Source organism: Hakea prostrata, unplaced genomic scaffold, assembly GCF_041222555.1.
Source record: "Hakea prostrata isolate BN-2017 unplaced genomic scaffold, UWA_Hpros_2 contig_27, whole genome shotgun sequence".
Classification (NCBI taxonomy): Eukaryota; Viridiplantae; Streptophyta; class Magnoliopsida; order Proteales; family Proteaceae; genus Hakea; species Hakea prostrata.
Genome location: NW_028291146.1, coordinates 383785 through 391799, shown reverse-complemented (window position 1 = coordinate 391799; position 8015 = coordinate 383785). Strand labels below are relative to the sequence as shown.

The 8015-nt window shown below is 42.3% G+C and overlaps 1 pseudogene; it reads right to left on the bottom strand.

The window, feature by feature from the left end:
* Nucleotides 1–671: 671 nt before the first annotated feature.
* LOC148999195 (exopolygalacturonase-like) lies at nt 672–2418 on the bottom strand (annotated as a pseudogene).
* Between the last annotated feature and the right edge of the window lie 5597 nt (nt 2419–8015).

The following is an 8015-nucleotide window of genomic DNA, read 5'->3' as shown; positions in this document are numbered from 1 at the left end:
CCGCCGTTAAGTATATTCAAATTTCAAAAGGAGAAGGACAAAAATGCCCTCATATTATTTAATACATTGTGTTATTATATATATTAACGATATAATTAACGCTTAATGACCAATTATCTCTTTTTAAAACAGTATATTAAATTTCTCCCCCCCCCCCAAAAAAAAACCATATATTAACACAATGTATTAAATAACCTAAGGGGCATTTTGGTCCCGTCACATTTGAAATTTGAATATACTTAATAACGAAAAATACTGTTAGTTTGAATGGGACGCACACATAATATATTACATTAAGGGGACCCAACATTAGTAAAGAAAAAAACGAAATCCAAAAGAACACAAAGGTATTTTCATCATAAAATTTATTGAATTAACTGTTAACCAACTGAGTGTTCTTAGTTGGTTATACATAGGGAAATTGGGGGTGGAGATATTACATATGCCGCCGGCAGGGTTGATCCCACGACTTCTCACTTTCGAGAGAAGTCAGGTTCCTGGCCATCGTACTAACCCTCCATTGGCTAAAGGGGGCATAGATTAAAATTATGGTAAAAAGAATCCTTGAATCGGTATATTCCACCTGGCAAGATGTTAGATTTCAGTGGGCCCCCCGGGGGAGATATTCACCCTCTGGAGAGGAGCCGAACCCTATGTTTACGGTGGTGGATTTACTGTGGAGGAATCTGGGTTCCAATATATTTGGCATTGACATGCCGACACGATGACGTAGTTGCGGTTCCTCCTCATTGCAGGGTTCCAAGTGAATATCTTCAAGATTCACATTCTTACATGGCACCCCTTGGCTACACTCCAATGTCACCGCCACTGGAGAAGCTGAAGTTCCTGTAATGTGCCTGAAGGACACGTCACTCAACGCAACTTTTGATGGTGCCTGCAATATAAATCCATTTGTCATGTTCCAAAGTGTTTGTTAAAATGCCTCAACGAAGCAAAAAAGTTGCAGCAATGAACGAATTTGGTGGTTTCTAGCTACTAACCTTTTCATCACATTTGGCGTAAGGACAATATGTCTGGTCGATGATGATTGGATTAGTAACACTTTTCATTTCAATGTGTTCAAAGGTCATGTTAGAAGCCGCACCAGGCGTCGGGTGAGTTTTGCCATGTCTTGATCCTAATTCCATTCGTTGTTCCACTTAATTTACAATTTTCAACAGTAAGCCCTCTCACATCACCTTCCTTCGGGTATTTCCCCAAGCTTCCAACACTACAAGAAGAAATCATATCAACAAAATTCGTGAATGAATTTGAGGTTTTGTAGCAGGATTTAAGATCAAGATTGATTCATGCACCAACCTGATGCCGTGACCAGGTCCGCAGGTGATACCATTGATGTGGACATTGGAATTGGCTTGTCCGATGGAGATGCAATCATCGCCGGTACCAATTACAGAATTAGAGATGCTAACACCATCTGCTTCGTTCTATGTGGATTCCATCCGTGTTAGGGCTGTCTCCTGGTGCGATGATTGTGATATCGCTCCCTTGGAAGTCTCTGGCAGTGAGCAAAGCAATGTGGAAGAACTTGCTATTTAAAGACTTTATCCCCTTCACTACTGTTTTGGTCATGCTAACAAACTTCACACTCTGCAACAAAATAAGTTACCTTTGTTAATGAAACCCTAGTGATAGATTACACAAAACCAGCAAGTAAAATAGTTGAATCCATATCCACATACTGTTGGAAGAACTTTACAATTGGTGAGACTTTTAGGGCATTTATTGGCAGGCCATGATACAGCGCCTTGGCCATCAAAAGTCCCACCTCCGGTCAACGTCAATCCGGTCACCCATCCAAACTCGACCCAATCATCCGAATCATACTTGCCCAAATCCGTGATTGCCTTCAAGTCACCCTATACAGATAATTGAAAACCTCAGGTTAGGGGACAATCCAATCTGTTTTGAGTAGAAAGAAATGGTTTTTTTGCTATAGAAATACACCTGCATCTGGACAGTAAGGGAACCAGTGTTTTTGCAGGGCCCCTTGAATTTAAGGGGACCAACTAAGAAGCTTCCTTTTGGTATGGAAAGTGTTGCTGAACCTGAAGATTGACATGTTTCTTTCCAAGCCGCCATGAAAGCCTGCAAAATTTAGGGTTCATAATCTCTCTCTGCAAACCATAAAAGAAAAAGAAGAAAAAAAAAAAAAGAAGAAAAAAAAAGAATGAGAATGAGAATTAAGAATTGAGGATTGATTACGTTGGTATCGTCGCTTCTTCCATCTCCTTTAGCGCCATAACGCATAACGTCAAAAGTGCCGCCGGAGCCTCCTGGTGCAGCTGCTGTCTTTTTAGGGGTCGTTGCAACTGCTTTTTCTCCAAGGATTCTTTCTCCATTAACAATCCAGGTAAAAGAAGTTAAGAAAAGCCAGAAGAGAATAGCACCTTGCATAATTCTTCCCTTTTTTATTTGGCTTTTTCTTTTTCTTTTTCCTGGATGGAATTTAATTTGTTTTCAGGATGATCTTTCCCATTTTCCTCTCAACAGGAGATTCAAATTTATATGAAATTCAACATTGTAATACTTGGGTTGGATACCAACGGCCATAACTAACTTCTTCCAAGAATATCTAGTTTTTTCTGTGGCCACAATCGTTAGCTAAAATATCCACCAAAAATCAGGAATGAACTACCTATTATCCCTCTCTTCCTCCCTTCCTTCTACTTCTACGGATGTAAGCACTCTACCTTGGTGACATCTTCACAAAGTGAATCAAATGCATAAATTTTTATTTTTAATATTAAAAAGAATCCTTAAATCGCTAAATCAAACAATATATATTTCCTGCATGATTATTGCATGCATCTTTTACGTTAACAACCTTCTAATGCATGGTTTTTGCTCCAACTAGTCGACTGGAAACTTCTGGTTCTGTTCCGTGAGATTTCTTTTGCATTGGTTTGATCTCTCGAAATCTCTTAGAGAAATGGTTTCAAACTGGAGAGTTCACCTCTTTAAAGACTGAGCTGGAAGAACAACTTCACTACTCTCAGTGCTCTCTCTCCTGAAAGAAAAAAAAATGGAGAGAATTTCCATTATGCGCTTCTTCTTATTCATGTGGACAGTAGTTGTTTCGTTACCAGATGATTCAACGGTGATAATCTCCAGGTTCCAGCAATACCTTGCCCTGAATACTATGCTGCTGCAGATTTCATTCACTCTCAAGCCAAATCCATCGGCCTTGAATCGCAAACCCTTGATTTGAAACTCTATAGGGATTGCATCACCCAATGAAAATTATCGTGTTTTCTTTGCGGAGAGATGTTCATGGTGGTTAGTGATCAAAGCCACTGGGGTCAAAACTTTGCGACGACGGTGCCATGGAGAACTTATTGAAGAGCATAGAGATTGTGAGGAGGTTCCGAGCTGCCCAACTGGACATGGTGAAGGCAGGTTTGAAGGAAGAAGGCGATGTCATTTCAATGATCATACACTTCTTGAAGGCTGGGGCACTATCTCCAACTGTAAGCTAAAGTCTCAAAAAGTAGAGAACTCTTAAAGGTTGAATGAATATATTGATTCAAGACCTAAAACTCATTAGAAGTATCAAACATAAACTAATAATTCAAATTTGAGCAAAACAGGGGAGCATAGAATGTCAAATTACCAAAAAAAACAACAAAAGAGAAGAATAAGGGGAGGAGAAAACTGTATATAAGCAATAGGAAGGGAGAATGATAGGCCCTAGGATCATGCCAAGTGGCAGAGAGAGAGGGGGGATTAAGGTTGATTATGGATTATAAATACCAGTAAAATGTGAATAGTTAGGGATTATTTATATGAGTGCTAACGGTGTGCTTTGAGGGTGATTAGCAAAATTATAACCAATTTATCATTATTTTATCAAGTAAATAACATTAGTTTTTGTTGAGTATGGCTCATGCTTCTCATTATGTTGCTGACAGGCACGGGTCTAGCAACCCGGTGAGTGGGCGGAGGTGTGTAGGCAACGCCTCCATAGCCTGTAGAGGGTCCATGTTTTTGTGGGCCTCGAAGTTTGTTTTTTGTTTAGGGCTGGGCCCATGAATAGCGGTGGCTTAGGTTTTCTAAGCTCCTATTTGCTTATTCTCTTCTAACAGAGCATTGTATGTAGTTGTTTTCATGAATAATATAGTGAAAAACCTAATGTTGGACATATCCTCCGATGCGTCCAAAATTTGCTCAGCCCTTAGATCTCCTTGGGATGACCTGGAAAACGAAACCGTCAGATGTGGCCCCACCGCTGGGGTCGGGAGTCCACCTCCGAAGGCTAAGTTAGTTGATGAACTTAATCACAAACGGCTCTGTTAGACGCACAGAGCTAAGGAATGAAAAACTGGGAAAGTGTTTTGGATCGTAAACCTCTAATAGTTTACGTCTACTAGTGTGTATATGGATCTGAGTCCCTCTCACCTCGTAGGTAAGTAAGGTTTATATAGAGTGTACCTTCCAATCTTCTTCGTTGGATGCATTTGAGCCTTCTTCGGATAGTCGTTGGATCCTAACAGTTAGATCCGTTGAGCGATAGACTTCTACTAGTTTGAACTAGTAGAGGACTCCTGAGATAACCTCACAGTTATTCAATGATTATCCCTTCAATAATGATAAGTGACAGCCACCAAGTTGTGTCTGCCATCATTAGGGTAATTAACCTAATCCATAAGTCGGATTAGGGAGTGCCTCTTGCCGATTTAGTTTGCTTCCTCATCAAGCTATCTTCTAGACCCGGCTCGCTAGGAAGCGAGTCGATTCCCTCCGCGTCGAGGGTCAAACCGAGTAAGAATCAGGTTCTATCATATTTCCTCCGTATCACGAGCCCCCCGTACCAAGCATTCGGTCGATCCCGAGGGCTTGGTTTTTAACTGGGTTCTTCGTCAGGCAATAGTCTCTGCATATTCCACTAAATGTCACGTCAAATTTAATGCTGTGGTCACCTTTCCTCGAGCGTTGTGAGGGCAATGCCACGCGTCTCCTTGCAGGCGATCTATCGTGGCTCACGTAACCCAAGCGACGGTTTCCGAACACCTGTTTTGGATTCGTGAGTTCAAACTTTCAAAACGTCTTCAAATCTTAACCGTTGATGCTGAATCAATATTTATCGTTCAGGTCCTCGAACACTCGTGCGGGTGCTTAAAAGCGGTTCGTTGTCTTCGTAGGTTTCATTCTTCTTGTCTTGAATTTGAACCTTCATCGTCTGCTTCGCGCCTTCTCACACTCAAGCCTTTGCTTCACTGAATCAGTAAGTTTGCTGATCCTTTTGCAAAATTTAAACTTCCTGTCTCCAGTTTTTTTTGTACCTTACTGAAACTAGTAATGGAGGATAATAGGGTTTCTTCTTCCCTGGTACCCAGTGTCAGTAATAGTAGTGGTAACGAAGCTTTTGCTTCCCTTCCTTCCGAACAGTCGGATAGTGATAATAAAACCCTAACTGTCCTTTGGCGCGAATTTGCTGAAGTTTCCCATAAAAGTTTAGAGAGAAAGGACGAAACTCCTTCCGCCCTTCCTGAGTCTGAATCTTCCAAGACTCCTAGGGTGACTGCCTAGTCTTCTAGGCAGTCAAAACAAACTTCCAGGTCTAATGGCAGACCTGGTTCTGTTCCCTCCTCTTACAAGGAGGAAACCCTTCTTTCGGCAATCCAGGGTTTTGATTTTCCTTCCTCTTATCATATTAGGGCTCCCCATCCTGATGAGAGGGTTGATTCGACCCTTCCGAGCGAGTTTTCCCTGTACATAGATGCACTGGAAAGCGGGGTTCGCTTTCCTTTTTTCAATCCTTTGTTCTCAGCCATTCTTAATCACTGGGACATTTGCCCTGGAATGCTCCTTCCCAATAGCTGGCGTCTCATCGTCGACTTCTTGGGTTTGTGTTTTGAACTTGGCGTTACGCCATCTCTTGCTCTTTTTGTGCACTTTCATCTTCTTTCTATCTCCCATCCTCCCGGCTGGGTTGTACTCTCCAAGCGTAATAAGACTGAGCTTGATTGGAGGGGCAGCATTCTTGCCAAAGGAACTTGCCCTTCTAATCACAAAGGATGGCGCGAACGATACTTTTTCTGTCGTGTGCCTCAGTCAGATCTCAACTTCCCGATCGTCTGGTAACAGTATACTTCATACTCTGAAAGTAACCGGGTCCTTCCTTTATCCAAAGAAGATGAAACGGCAGTCAAGACGATCAAATCCATTCCATGGTATCAGGAGATACATGGTCTTGAGGTGGAGTACAACTCCATCCTTCAGTACTGGGGCTTGGCACATTGTGAGCTTCTAACCATCATCCTTCAAATTTACAAGAGTGATATGTCTTTTCGTAATTCTTATTATTGTTCTTCTTTGTAGTGCCTCCAAGAATGAACCCTGACCATCTTCGGGTGAAGGCTGCTAGGGCCGTTGTGATAGCTGAGCAACAGTCACCCCGAGCCCTAACTGCTGATCAAGAGACTTCTGTTCCCTCTCCCGACCCTTCTTACAAGGGTATCAGGAATATCAAACCCGTGGTTGACGCTTCGGGAAAAGGGAAGAAGCCAATGGTGGAGAGGTCAAATATCTCCTCCTTCGCTAGAACCATAAGGAAGCACGATACAGTTGATGCTTCCTCCCACAAAAAATCCAGAAATACTGAAGATTGTGAGGAGGTCTTCATTCCTCAGTGGACATTGAAGCCAACTGATAGGGTGACACAAAACCATGAGAAAGCTGCAGAATGGAGCTCCCTCAGTCTTCTGCCCTCCGATCGTCGGGATTTTGAAGCCCTGAACGATGATGCCCTTGTTAGCAGTCCACAAGGTACCGACCTTCCTGATTTTTCATTGATTTTTTCATAATCTCTTATGACTTCTTCTGATAATCTCCTCTTCCCTAGGAATGTTGTGTTGAGTTTTTATCAGCACATGGAAGCATTGAGCCGCGTTGGCCGCAACGGCTCCTTCTTGGCAGACTGTGAAGAGAATTTTGCCAAGGCCAATTCCGAGATAGACCGGCTGACGGCAGCTGCCAATGAGCTGCAGATAAAGCATGACGAGGAGATGAACTCCTTAAATAAGGCCCTCGACTCTTCAATGGCTCGCACTGTTGCTGCCGAGCGCGAGGCTAAGAAGTAGAAAGCAGCTGCAACATTGTTCGGTGACATACTTGAGCTTAAGTGCGCAGAGAACGAAGATATTCAAAAGCTGGCAGTTCCTAGCAAACCCGAGCATATCAAGCCGGAGCTTTGAAAGGATTGTGTTCGGAAGTACCTGAACAGCGTACCTTTCTCCAAACTGCTGGGTGCCTTCAACATCCAAGATTACCGCTTGGGGCAGAATGACGTTTGGGAAAAGATTCTTGAATCCATCCCTTCCTTCGATACAACTCCCTTTCATGAGGTATGTCACAGAGAGGTCTTCGGGAAGTTAAAAATGGATCTCCCTGACTGGGCTCGGGAAGAGGATGATCCTTTTCCAGCTGACCCAAAATACGAGGAATATCTTGTTGATGAACCGCCACTCTAAGAGGAAAAGTCACAGGCTGCTGCTGATGAGGACTCTAATAATGCCAATCCTGAGGAAGGCTCTTCTCAGGACCCTGAGAAAGGCTCTCATGTGCAGGACCCTTCGGGCAACAATGAGGAAGAAGCTTAGGGAGTTACCTTTTTTTTTTTTTTTTTTGTAAAGATTGATCCTCCTCATTAATGAATAGATACTTCTTCCATGTTTGCCTTAATATTTCCTCGTGTCCTATCAAAAGCTTGTCTTGAAAATCAAAATATAAATGATAATCCCTATCACTTAACTTCGTATTCCTCGACGAATGATAATCTTGTAAAGATATCATGAAGAGATGTTTTGGAAAGATGCCTTAGCCTTTATTCTTCCTTACTCCTTCATTTATTGCAAAGTCCACACGTTTCCCTTCATTTGCTGAGAAGTCCAAACGTTTTCTTGCCTTGGTACACCATTCACTGTTTTCAATGAATTGGTAATACAACCATTATTTAAATGGTGGTGCGAAGGTTGGAGGTATTCTCATATCAG